The sequence below is a fragment of the Xenopus laevis genome, chromosome 9_10S, assembly GCF_017654675.1.
Source record: "Xenopus laevis strain J_2021 chromosome 9_10S, Xenopus_laevis_v10.1, whole genome shotgun sequence".
Taxonomy (NCBI): Eukaryota; Metazoa; Chordata; class Amphibia; order Anura; family Pipidae; genus Xenopus; species Xenopus laevis.
The window spans coordinates 38,734,997-38,748,999 of record NC_054388.1 but is presented as its reverse complement, the minus strand read 5'-3'; positions in this window follow the sequence as shown (position 1 = coordinate 38,748,999).

The following is a 14,003-nucleotide window of genomic DNA, read 5'->3' as shown; positions in this document are numbered from 1 at the left end:
TGGAGATTCCGTTTCTGATGGTCATTCCTAGGATCCTACTGCCATTCCCCCCTCTTGGAATATAGGCTGTACACACATAACAAAGCTATACAGTTTAATGAGATGCTGACCCTCTGATGTATCACAGTAAGAAAACCAAAGGATTCCTCCCACCCTCTGAGTGTGTTGCCCACTGTTAAACCAAGCCAGCCACCTCATTAGGTCCGATGATTGCATTTATGTTCAGATAATAGCCAAGGAATATGAGGCTATTTATGAGGCTAGGTGCAGCTAATTTAAACAAAATTAGGATTAGATGCACCCCAAGATCAGTGGTGCAACTAAATGTTACTGGGCACCCAGCAAATTCACTTTAGGGCCTCAAAACATTGCTAAGTTTACCTGTTCTACCAAGACGTATAACGATTGCTTATTAATTGGGTCCTTATTTGGTCTCTACATTTGTACATGAAATTACTACTTTGCTACCTTGCTATGAGTTCTGGGGGTAGTTGTACATGACATTACTACTTTGCCACCTTGATATGAGTTCTAGGGGTATTTGTACATTAAATTACTACTTTGCCACCTTACTATGAGATATGGCAGTATTTGTACATTAAATTACTACTTTGCCACCTTGCTATGAGTTCTGGGGGTATTTGTAGAATAAATTACTACTTTGCCACCTTGCTGTGAGTTCTAGGAGTATTTGTACATGAAATTGCTACTTTTCCTCCTTGCTATGAGTTCTGGGGGTATTTTTATATGAAATTGCTTCTCTGCCACCTGGAATTGCCACTATGTTTATCCTGCTTTTAGTTCTGGGGTATTATACATACAATTGCACCTATGTTCATTCTGATAAATGTTTTTGGGAGTTATAATTAATAATTATGTAAGTGGCATACACTTTTCTCATAATGATTTTTCTAAATTGAGATTCGTGCTTTGAAAGAGTTAAAATAGATGCAAGTGAGGGCAAGGTGAGTGTTGGGATTAGCGCTAATGAGTGTGTGTGTGACACATGCCATGAAGCAGCCGCAGCAACAGCTCTGCTCACCTTTCTGCATGTACCTCCTCTCTTCCACCCTCCCCTCCGCATTTGTGTTACTATCGCAGGGAAACCAAGGAAACAATTTCCGGTGACACCGGCCCATTTACATGAGGAAGAGGATGGCCCATTGGGCATTTACCCGATCTCACAGATGGCCAGCCCAGGCCTGGTTTCTTATAATATCACATCAGCATAGAATATATTAGCCATACATGATTGGTTACAGTCAGCATAAAGGCGGGATTACCTTTTTTCAAATAATTTTAGTTCAATAATATCAGCATTTTTTTTTAAATTAAGGAGAGCATATATATTATAATTAAAAAGGCTGATAAAGGGGGTGGAATTGTGATCATGAATCGGAGTGAATATATAGATGAGGCTCTCAGTTAAATAATATTCAATATTATCAAAAACTTGAAAGGGACCCCACTTGGGATATCAAGAAACACATTGATGAAATTATTAACAGTGCTTTTGATTCCGGCATTATCACAAAAAGTAATAGAGATTTTCTCATTACAGAATTTCCATGTATTCCAGTTTTATAATTATTGCCCAAACTACATAAAAGTTTACTTAATCCCCCGGGAAGACCGGTTGAATCAGGGATAGGGTCAGTTCTGCAACCCCTTTCAAAATTTGTGGATGCATTTTTACAAGAGATAGTGCAGAAAATCCCTGAATGTTTGAAGGACACTACTGACTTTTTGTGTAGACTATCTGAATTTACACTATTGGAACCAGAATGGATTTTTTTTTCTTATTGTAATTTTTTATTGAAGTTTCAATACAACACACAGAAATAATTGTAAACATTTACAGGGTATACAAAGTAATTTCACATTTTCAGCACATTAAAGCAGTATGCATAACATTGATCCAGTCATTGATGTGCAAAGTTTAATAGTCAAAGTAGTTCCCCCAGGGAGGGAAGAAGAGAGAAAGAAAGAAGAGAGTGGGAAGGAGGGAGGGGAAAAAAAGTGGGGGCAATTAGCCCTCAGACATCTTCGTTTCTCAGAGATGCTGTGTTAGACCAGTGATTTGTACCGATCCGTTTCTTTAAAGTTTAACCTCCACCAGATGGAGGTGAAGATTTCCAATGTAAAGGAATGAGGTATTTTGCTGTGTTGAAAAGATAAGGTTCAAGAGAATTATAAGAATACCTGTGCAGCGGGGTCGTCCGCCGCGCCATCGGCGGGGACGCCCATCGCACTGCTCTTCCCTCTAGCCGCGCTAGTGTGTCTTCGCTGGCGCCGGCTCCTCTCTAGGGAACGCTTCCTGGTAATTTAAAGGTGCAGGCGCGAAATTCAAATATTATTTAGGCGCAAAATTCAAATATTATTTAAAGCCCAGTCTTCCTGTTTGTAATTGCCCATGATAGAACTTGTTCTTGTTCTACCGGTTTTGACCCCTGCCTGCCTGACGATTCTGATATCCGCCTGCCTCGACCCAACCTGTCTGACCATCCGCTTGCCTAATCCTCTTGTACTGTGACCTTCGGCCCAAAAGACTCTGCTTCCTGCCGTGCCGCTTTGCCAGCCAGAACACCTCGCCTTGTACTCCTTGTTAAGTCCAGATGGCACCCAAGTAAGCTGAGGCTCCTCCCAAAGCCCAATGGTGGTCACACTACTGGTGAAGCCGAGCCGAGACCAGGGTGCTTGGCACTTATTCTGGTATTGGGTGCTGGCTGTGACAAGAATTTTTGAAACTAGAGATAGATTTCTCTCTACAACAGGTAGAATTCAGGTTGTCTGCCTAGCTTATAATTTAATATTTCTTCAGCTATATCGATAATTTGATCCCAATAGGACTTTATCATCGAGCATTCCCAGAAGATGTGCATCATTGTGCCCCTCTCTTTCAGGCATCTCCAGCAAATGTCAGACTTTTGCGGGAATATGCGTTTACGTTTTGCAGGTTCTGTACCATTTGGTAAGAATTTTGTAATTCATTTGTTGAAGTCTGCTGCATCTTGTGCTGCAGAGAAGTTTCAATATAAGGTTGCCAATCTACTCCTCTGTAAGTGAGGTGTTCAAGTCTTTATTCCATGACCGAATGAAGTGTAATTTTGATAAATCTTCTGTTGGTTGAAGGCACTTATATATCATCGTAATATTGTGCCTAGGTGGGTCTAATAAAGTGCAATCTTTCTCAAACATTGTCAGTGGGCGGGAAAGTGTTTTTGCTCCCCCTAGTGTGCGGTAGTAATGTGCAATTTGTGACAATTTCAGATGGTCTAGGGCGGCAAATGGTTTAATGTTGTGAAGTTTTTGTCTGTTGATGAATTCGCCTTTGTCTATAAAATGCACTAGTTGTAAATTTCCCTGTATCTGCCAGTGTTGGAAATACCCTGGTTCAAGACTTACAGGGAAGGTCGGGTTTTTCAGTAGCAGGATAAGTGGTGACGGGTGTTTGGTTAAGATATGGTACTTTCAGTTTATCCCATGTTTTAAGTGTGTATGTTATTAAAGGGTTATTATAAGTCTCTTGTGTATATTATCTATCCAAGGAAGATGTAAGAGATAGATAGGTGCTAGTGTCCTCTTGTTCTATTGTGACCCATATTTTATTCTCAATATGGTGTGACCAGTCTATGATGCGGTTAAGTATTGCTGCTTGGTGGTAGTGCAGTTCCTCCCTTTTGGCGCCATCTGCATAGTATCTACCAACTCAGTCTGGGTTTTTTCCCCAGCCAAATGTATTTAGTGAGTAGGGCTCAGATAGATTTAAAGTATGTGTCCGGCACTGGCATGGGTTAAGCTTGAAAGATGTAAAGTAGTCTTGGGAGAATATTCATTTTTACTATGCAGAATGGATTTTATTTAGTATAGATGTTCAATCACTATAATCATCTATCCCACATGATGAGGGCATTCATTCAGAGGCGATCCTGGCCCCTCCGCCGCCTGAGGCAGCAGCAGTTGCTGCTGCCCCCCCCCCAGAAATTCGCTCTTAAAGTACCAGGAGCAGCATTTTTGCTGCCCCTGGTACCTAGTGGGGCACTGCCGCCTGAGGCGACAGCCTCAACTCGCCTCATTGGCGAAGCACCCCTGCATTCATTACATTGCAAATGTGCTTCTTTCCACTAATACACCACATAACATGGTTTACTTCCTTATTGATCTATTAACAATAGTACTCCGGATGAATTATTTTAATTTTGATATAGATTTTTATATATAGACACAGTGAACAGCTATGGAAAGTAACCTTGCCCCAAGCTACGCAAATATTTTTATGCATTTTATTGAACAGAAAATGATTTTAGGTGAGGCACACTTCCACTAATTTATTTATTTAAAATGTTACTTGCGATTTGTGGATGACATTTTTATGATTTGGAGTGGGGATGAAACCATACTTAAGGAATTTCTTGAACATATTAACACACAGCTTAATACGATAAAGTTCACTGCTGAGTTTAATACTAACTATGTACATTACTTTGATGTCAAGGTTTCAAAGAATAACCATAAATTAGAAACTGATTTATATACCAAACCTACTGAGTGTAATAATATGTTGCATAGGAGTAGTCACCATACACCGGGGCAGGTCCGGACTGTGAATTAAAATCGGCCCTTGCATTTCAGGTACACAGAGGCCCAAACAGCCCCCACCAGCCCACTAAATACTGACTTTCTATGGCACCTGATAGCAGCCCCTCTGGCATTTGCCAGAACCCACAGATTGCCATTCTGGGCCTGCTCCAGGGACACTAAAAGGTATACCTAAAGGACAGTTCCTGAGAAATAAAAGGATTGCCTCTGATGATCAGAAATATCTAGCCAGTAGTAATACCGGTATAGGATTCCTTATCCGGAAACCCGATATCCAGGAAGCTCCGAATTACGGAATGGCTGTCTCCCATAGACTCCATTTTATCCAAATAATCCAAATTTTTAAAAATGATTTCCTTTTCTCTGTAATAATAAACCAGTAGCTTGTACTTGATCCCAACTAAGATATAATTAATCCTTATTGGAAGCAAAACCAGCCTATTGGGTTTATTTAATGTTTAAATTAATTTCTAGTAGACTTAAGGCATGAAGACCCGAATTACGGAAAGATCCATTATCCGGAAAACCCCAGGTCCAGAGCATTCTGGATAACAGGTCCCATACCTGTAATCTGATTGATAAATTTGTTGAAAGAGGTTATGAAAGGGAAAGCCTTATTTTTGCACGGGATTAAGTATTAAAATTAGATAGAACTACTTTATTGCAAGGAAAGAAAAAAAGTGTATGATAATACAAAAAGGGAACGTATGCCTTTTGTTTCCATGTTTGGACCAAACAGTAATGAGATACAGAAAGTGGTGTGCAATTACTGGCCTATGTTACAGAAAGATCCAACTCTCAGCAGATTATGTAAAGAGCTACCGATTTTCTCCTATAAGCGGGGGAACTCATCTTGCAGATAGGCTAGTAAAGTCTGATATAACATGTCCCCAGAAAGGAACGTGATTTTTGGGCCTGCCTAAGATGGGAACTTTTCCATGTTTGAACTGCAGTAATTGCAATTCTATTATCAAAGGCACCTATGTAACAGGCTACCAATCAAACATTACAGCACTTGTAACTCTGAATATGTAGTGTACGGATTGAAATGCCCATGGGGAAAAATATATGTTGGGCAAACAAAAAAGAAAAGTGCGAATAAGGATTGGCGAGCATAAACGCTCCATTGCTATAATCCTTTAAATGTCAAAACACACACCCCTGTAGGTAAACATTTTTTTGAGCATAGACACAGCAGTGCAAGTTTAAGATGGCAAGTACTAGAGGAGTTTAAATTGCCAATGCGAGGGGGTGATAGAATACGAATGCTCCTTCAATGTGAAGCAAAGTGGATTGACACCCTGAATGCCCCGGAACCATGGGGTTGAAATGATGTCTTTAGTTATAAATGCTTCTTATAACGTGCTATTACTCTTTTTTATCATAGTCTGAATGTTCTAATTGTTTGAATACTACTTATGGCTAACAAACTTGAAACTGGAATGAATATTACAAAATGGTACGATTTTATACTATTTATACTATTTATATTATACATTGTAACTATTTATCTGAATACTGTTTCTAAACTATAAACTTTGTGGTGGTATAAGAAATGCAACTTAGTGACAGAATAATGATACTTTTACTATTTATATACTATGTATCGTAGCTGCCCATGAGATCATGGTTCTGAATTTATACATTTGTATCTATACTCTTGGTACGTTATCGGAGTAGGCCACAAGATGGCAACACTGTGTTGAGTAACTCCCTAATATGTAAATTTTTTATGTCTGGCCACATGTTGGAGCTGACACACTTGTTGTTGGTGTAAATGGGTTAATAAATAGCTTGGGTTCATTCACATTGTAACAAGCACTTGATGAAGTATAATTATATCCGAAACATGTTGAAAATAAAATACACTGAATTCACTGTGGTTCTCCAGAGTTTATTGCCAGACCTCCCAACATGTTGGAGCGTGGCAAAATAGTTCTGACCACGCCCATTTTTGTGACCACACCCCCAAATTGCCATGTTCATTTTACAAAATTTGGCAGGTTATGAAAGTTTGAACACATTTCTGTGTTTTTTTGTGTCATTACAGTTTTATTAATGAAGGTGAATTGAAGTGGTGGCACATGGGGAGATTAGTTGCCAAGCAACAAATCTTCAAATGACTTCGGAAAACCGAAGTGATACGGATGCCATCCTGCCGGTGATCCGCATTCTTGCCGGTGGAAAGGCATTTCAGGGAGATTAATCAACCACAGCAGCGAAGCTTTGTCACTTGCTGACTAATCTTCCTGTGTGCCACCAACCTTAAACTGCAAGTCACAGTTTCCCTAAGAGACCTGCTTATCTTAAATTGTTACAATTGTTTCTTTGCTTATCTTTAATTGTTGCAATTGTTTCTTTCCTTATCTTAAATTGTTACAATTATTTATTTGCTTATCTTAAATTGTTACAATTGTTTATTTGCTTATCTTTAATTGTTACAATTGTTTCTTTCCTTATCTTAAATTGTTACAATTGTTTCTTTGCTTATCTTAAATTGCACCTGGTGGCTGTTCTGGGCTCTAGGGATATTTCAGTAACAATCCGGTACTGTGGGTTGATCTGCCAAAATCGAGACTGTCCCACAAAAAATGGCACAGTTGGGAGTTATGTATTGCAGCTGATAAACCTTTGAATAGTAGTTCCAGGGGTACCCAGGGCACAAACAAGCACTCACCCCAAAGCTCACCCTAAACAGGCTTCAGTCTACCCCCCCCTTAGCTCATAACAAGATTACAGACTTGAAAATCACTTGATCACATTCAGGGACACGGCTATTAGGCAACATGGATTTCCTGAATTCCCTATTACAGATATTTAGAAATATTGGGTTAATAGTCACCTTTATATAGTTCCAGGGGTACCCAGGGCACAAATAAGCATCACCCCAAATCTCACCCTAACTGGCCTTCAGGCTGGGCCCCTTAGCTCATCATCATCATTTATTTATACAGCGCTGTCAAGATACGCATAACAAGGTTACAGATATATATATAGAAACATTGGGGTAACAGTCACCCTGCTATAGTTCCAGGGGTACCCAGGGCAGAAATAAGCATCACCCCAAATCTCACTCTAACTGGCCTTCAGGCTGGGCCCCTTAGCTCATAACAAGGTTATAGATATATAGACACATTCGGGTAACAGTCACTATATTATAATGTGCATAGCCTACAAGAGAGGGCCTCTTTATGTGTTTCAGAGTCATGGGAGTCAGTAAGCCTAATGTATGCCTGTAACAGGTTCCATCCACAGTGTTTCATAGGGTTACAGAGTTCATCAGGTGAGCTTATGGGTGAGAGGCTCTCAGGAAGGCTCTGTACTCGGTTGTTTCTTAAAGGAGAACTAAATCCTAAAAATGAATAGGGCTAAAAATGCCATATTTTAGATACTGAGCTCATTGCACCAGCCTAAAGTTTCAGCTTGTCAATAGCAGCAATGATCCAGGATTTCACATCTGTCACAGGCGGTCACCATCTTGGAAAGTGTCTGTGACACTCACATACTCAGTGGGCTCTGAGCAGCTGTTGAGAAGCTAAGCTTAGGTGTTGTCACCAATTATCAAGCGAAAAATGAGATTGGTCTGTAATATAAGCTGATGCTACAGGGCTGATTATTAAATTCTGATGCTAATTGCACTGGTTTCTGTGCTGCCATGTAATCATTATCTGCATTAATTACTAATCAGCCTTATATTGTGACATTTCTATTCTATGTGTACTGTATATTGTGAGTGGGCCCCTAAGCTCAGTAAGTGACAGCTGCACAGAGCATGTGCAGTGAACCAGCAGAAAAGAAGATGGGGAGCTACTGGGGTATCTTTGGAGAGACAGATCTTCCCTGCTAAATTTTTTTTTTTAAAAGTTTTTATTTATGCTTTTTAGGTTTAAAAATTAAAGAAAAAGGGAAGAGAAGAAGAAAGACATACAAGCAATAGTTCACCAGTGGAGCCAAATAATAAATAATCAACATTTATCTACAATGCCATTATCGTTCTTAACCTTGTTATACGTTCATGTCTGGACGGTAGTGATGTGCAGGTCAGGTTTTTCCCAACCCTCACCCGCCCTCCATCCACACCCGCACGAGTCCAACTTCTGGCTTCCCTTTATAGACCCGCGAGACCTGCCTCGCCAATGATGTCACAAAAGGGGCTGGGCAAGCAGGCACGTGCCTTTAAAGCCGTAAGTCAGGCAGGGAGAGCAGAAGGAAGAACTCGACCCGGACCTGCCCGCCACCCGCACAGGAGGGTGCGAGGTCGGACCGAACAGGACCGACCCGCGTGTAAACCAACGGGTATCGGGCCAGCCTGCACATCAGTACTGGACGGGTATCCTCCATTTCCAGCTGCAGGCCCCAGATTGCCTCAAACTTATTTGTAAATGTAAGTCAGTTTTTGGCTAGAGAAAACGTTATTCACCAATGAATGCAAAAAGGTGAGGTTTGGGGGAGCAGTGGATATTCACTGTAACAGGATGGCCTTCTTTACGTAATATAACATTTGGAGGTAGCAGAGTTTAACAAATCATCCGCTACTCCCAAAACTTGCATAAATATATAAATACAATTGTGTGTTTGCAGAGATTCACATACTGTAAGTGCACATGCATTTTTTTTGTTTCAATATTTTTTGTTGCAAATATTTGTCATTTACATCTTATAACAGTTATTTTGCTTTTACAATTGCAAATCCATATATTGTCACATGTCTCAAATAAAAATAATACATATTACAATTGTTTTATTCATTATTTAGCCTCATGAGTTTGATAAAATGCAGGTGTTCATATGACAAATTATACATAACCATATAACGTAGGTTATAAGGGGTAGGGGGAAATGCAATTATGTATAAATAATAACATTTTAATACAGAGGGAAAAAAATTATTAAAAAAAAGGGGGGGGATATGATCCTTCCATTAACTGCACGTAGTGTCAATGTGTGCACATGCATTTTACCCAACTGGAAACATAATGATCTTGGATCAGGCCTGGATTTGTGGAAAGGCCACAAAGGTCTGGGCCTAGGGTGGCAGGATTTTAAGGGGCAGCATGTTGCCCAACTGGATATGGGCAGAAGATACCATTGTTTCCCATGCTTCAATCCCAAGTGCTCCGGAGCCAAGGATGATAATTTGCGCATGTGCACAAATGAAGGGGAGGGGACAGGGGGAGATAAATGGCAGCGGGCCTAGGGATGCCTGCTATGTAAATACGGCCCTGTCTGGGATAACACCTGCTGTGAACTACAATGGAGCATCAGTGTGAGGCTGGAATCCACACCTGGTGCTGCTTTAGGCATGCCTCCTCGACAACCCCCTCTCCACTGGTGGCATAGTGGGCAGCAGGGTCCACCTCCGCGTTCTCGGCAAGGAAGCCTGCTGCGCTGCTTCCTTCTCCTGTGCCGGCTTCCTCTAAAGGCGCGCGCCGCGCACGTTCGTCATTTAAAGGCGCAGTCGCGCTGGCGTGATGATGCCAGCGCACATTTGGCGTGAAATTCAAATGTATATAAAGCCCATTTAGATTACAGGACCTTGCGCATTGTTAGGTTCGATTGTGCCCCTTTGCTTGTCCAGAACCGTTAGCTTTGCTCCTCTCTCTCTTAAGACCTGGCGGCATCCGATTACCCAAGGGCTCCTCCCGAGGTGAAAGGCGGCAGTTAAAGGCAGAAGTGAGAGCCAAGACCAGGGAGCTTAGCTTGGGTTCTGGATATAGGGTGCCGAACGTGACAACATCTCAGTCTCCATCAGCTCCACCTCCAGCAGCAAGCATTCAGTAGAAGTCTGGGGATAGAAAAACAACAGGGGAAATTTCTCTGTATAGGCACCTATGGGGCACCCCTCTGGAGCTGACATCATTGGCACTAAGGTTGCCACCTTTTCTGGAAAAAAATACCGGCCTTCTTATATATTTATCTTTTTTCCCTATTAATAACATTGGGATCAACCATCACTTTTGCAGGCCAGGCCAATAAAATACCGGCCAGGTGGTAACCCTACATGGCACAGACCCTCGGGTGCCTACATAGAAAACATAGTTCTACCTGCACAACATGAAGTGTGTAAATGCAATTATTCTTATTTAGACTGAACATACCTGATCGACAGAACCGAAGAACCAGCATTTGTTGTTTTATATAACATGATCAGTGTTTCTGCAGGCAGGGCTCTGGGAAAGTATAACAGGGAACCCTAGGAAGGCTGGAGGGATGGGCTGTAGCATGGATATCACCATATACATGTATTTGGATATAGGTACTATATACTTTTATATAGGAGAGATTTGTTTGTTAAAGGAGAAGGAAAGGCTATATGTTCTTGGGGGATCCAAAAGTTAGGCACGACCAAGTGATTATACATACTTACTCACAACCCAGGCTGGTGCTCCTATCAGGAGAAAATTGCACCGGTTCGGGGTTCTTCCACCAAACACCATGGAATGATCAGCTTCCTTCTTCTTCTTTCTTCAAATTTCTTGGGGCAGACGCATGCACAGTAGAACGAAATAGCCGACTTCTTTGTTCTACTGTGCATGGGCACCCACGAGAAGAAAGAAGAAGCTGGAAACAGATAGATCCGTGGTGCTCACTGGAAGAACCCGTGGACCCATGCAGTTATCACTTGGGCGTGCCTAACTTTTGTCACCCACAAGTACATACTGCCTTTCCTTCTCCTTTAAAGTGAAACTAAACCCTACCCTATCAAACCCCATCTGCTTATACCTGATTGAAAGGGATTATAATGTTTTGTGCAGTTAGGTTGCTTTCCTATAAAGTAATAGATAGACTGGAGCCAATAACCACGGGATATTAGAATAAAAGAAAAAAGTCTTTATTTCCAAGCATCTTTAAAAACACAGACAGGCATTCTCCTGGGACTGCACAACTAAACCATAGCGTGTCTAGTCACCTGACGCGTTTCGTGCCTCTCTCTGGCTCCAGTCTATCTATTACTCTCTTGGATGTTGCCAATTTGCCAGGTGCGGAGTCCGGCTGACTGAGGGCCACCACGAGGATAGATGCGGACCAGTCGCGTGTGAGTAATAAATACATATAAAGTTGCTTTCCTATAACACAACATCATTTCATATTTACCCCTCATGCAGTGGCCTCCCAGTTATCCCTATACCCAGCTGTGCAAAGGAGGAATGATCGCTGCAGTTATTTGTAGGTGGTTATTCTGGGAAATAAACATGTCTCTTCCCATATGAAACTGCTACAAAAGGTAGTTCGGGATCTGCCAGTAGACCTTTAGCTGGTGATCAGTAGATTTCAAGACTCTGTCACCAAACAGCTTGTCTATATCACCCTCCTATTTCATGCTTTTCATTCAGATATTTATTACATTAAGATTACATAAGAAATGTTTTTTTGTTAAATACAGTAATATACAGTTTCTCATAAATCAATATTGAAGTAATATTTTGCATGGAACAGAATGCTAACAATGCTATAATGGATGTAGATCATAATGGGACAACATCACTAAAAGTAGACCTCACATTAGTAACATATGGGCACTCCTGATCTAAGGTATTTCAAACACATCAAAGTCAGTAAAAAGTGTAGTGCACACCCTAAGCCTTTATAATATACACATTCAGGGCTGCCATCAGGGGGGAACAGGGGGGAGAGTTGTAGGGGGCCCCGAGAGTAAGGGGGCCCAGCCACGCCACACTTACTTGATTAGCCAGGCCCCCCATCTTTCTGAGAGCTGCTGACTTCGGGAAGGCATGGACGTTTAAGGGGCCCTGACCACCAATTTTCTTATAATGTGGGGGGGGCCTGGCCACCGATTTTTTTTTTCTCATGTGGGGGTCCTAGCCACCAATATTTTTTAATGGGGGGGCCCTGGCCACAAATGTTTTTTATGGGGGGCCCTGACCACCAATATCTTTTTATTTTTTATTAACATGTGGGAACCCTAGCCACCAATATTTTTTTTGTTTTTTTACTGTGTGGTGGGGGGCGGACCTGTGGGGTGGGGAGGGCTGACCTGTAGGTGGGGCTTGCAGTGGGCGCAGCCCAGGGGGCCCAGGAAATGTTGTCGTATGGGGCCCTGTGATTTCTGATGGCGGTCCTGTACACATTCATTTGTGTTTGTTAGGGTTGGAAGACACATCTCGCATGCCTGCCATACTTTAATCCCAGCTAACTGAAATGTGCTGTGTCCAGTACAGACAGACGAACCCTACAACCGAGTTCTTGAATGTGCAGCAGTAGAAATGTACTAGAATGTGTCCCTCAGACTTTGCTGGCTTTCTGCAGCTGATTATGGGCTGTTTACCGCTCTCTTCAAGAACAGACTCTACTTTTGTCTACTATAAGTCGGTGCAGCCAGCAGATAAGGCTGCAAATGAGTTTGGATTCAGTTTCAGTAAACAAAAATACATTACTGAAAAACCACACTGATCTGAAGGGAAAAAAGCACTGATCATAATATCTATATCCAGAGACTGGCCCTGTATTTCCGTTTGAAGTGATTGAAGGAAAAAGAGGTGCTAAGTGATGGGAATAAAGTATGTCTGTCATCAGGAAAGTATTATACATGTCGGGTCTTCTAGTGTGGTGATATTTTTGTAGGGATCCACCGAATCCAGGATTCGGTTCAGGATTCGGCCTTTTCATCAGGATTCGGATTTGGCTTAATCCTTCTGCCCAGCCGAACCCTAATTTGCATATGCAAATAAGGGTCAGGGAGGAAAATTGTGTGATTTTTGTCAGAAAACAAGGAAGTCAAAAATGTTTTACCCTTCCCACCCCTAATTGGCATATGCAAATTAAGATTCGGTTCAGTATCCGGCCGAATCTTTCTCAAAGGATTTGGGGGTTCGGCCTAATCCAAAATAGTGGATTCGGTGATCCCTATGTTTTTGGTTAACCAATGTTTCAGTGTATGTATGTTACTGTTAACAATCAGACCCACAAATGCTTCTCTGTTTATTAGAGCCCAAAGCTTTTGTTACAGAAAACCATAGTGAATGAGCAGACAAATGGTTAGCGATACTGCCTCACAGTCCTGGGGTTTTTTGGGATTAATCCCAAAGGGAACCTTATATTTATGTATTCACTTTAAGCTTCACAGTATATGATCTGAATGAGCAGACAATTACAAGGGCCCCACATAGAGATCCAAAACAACCATGTTCCTCGGGCCCTCTAATTGTTAGCTTGCTAGCCATGGTTGTTTTGGATCTCTATGTGGGGCCCTTGTAATTGTCTGCTCATTCAGATCATATACTGTGAAGCTTAAAGTGAATACATAAATATAAGGTTCCCTTTGGGATTAATCCCAAAAAACCCCAGGACTGTGAGGCAGTATCGCTAACCATTTAGGTCCCTCAATCTGGTGCACAAACAAGATTGTGAGATGATGTAAAGCTTGTCTTAATAACAGTGTCCTC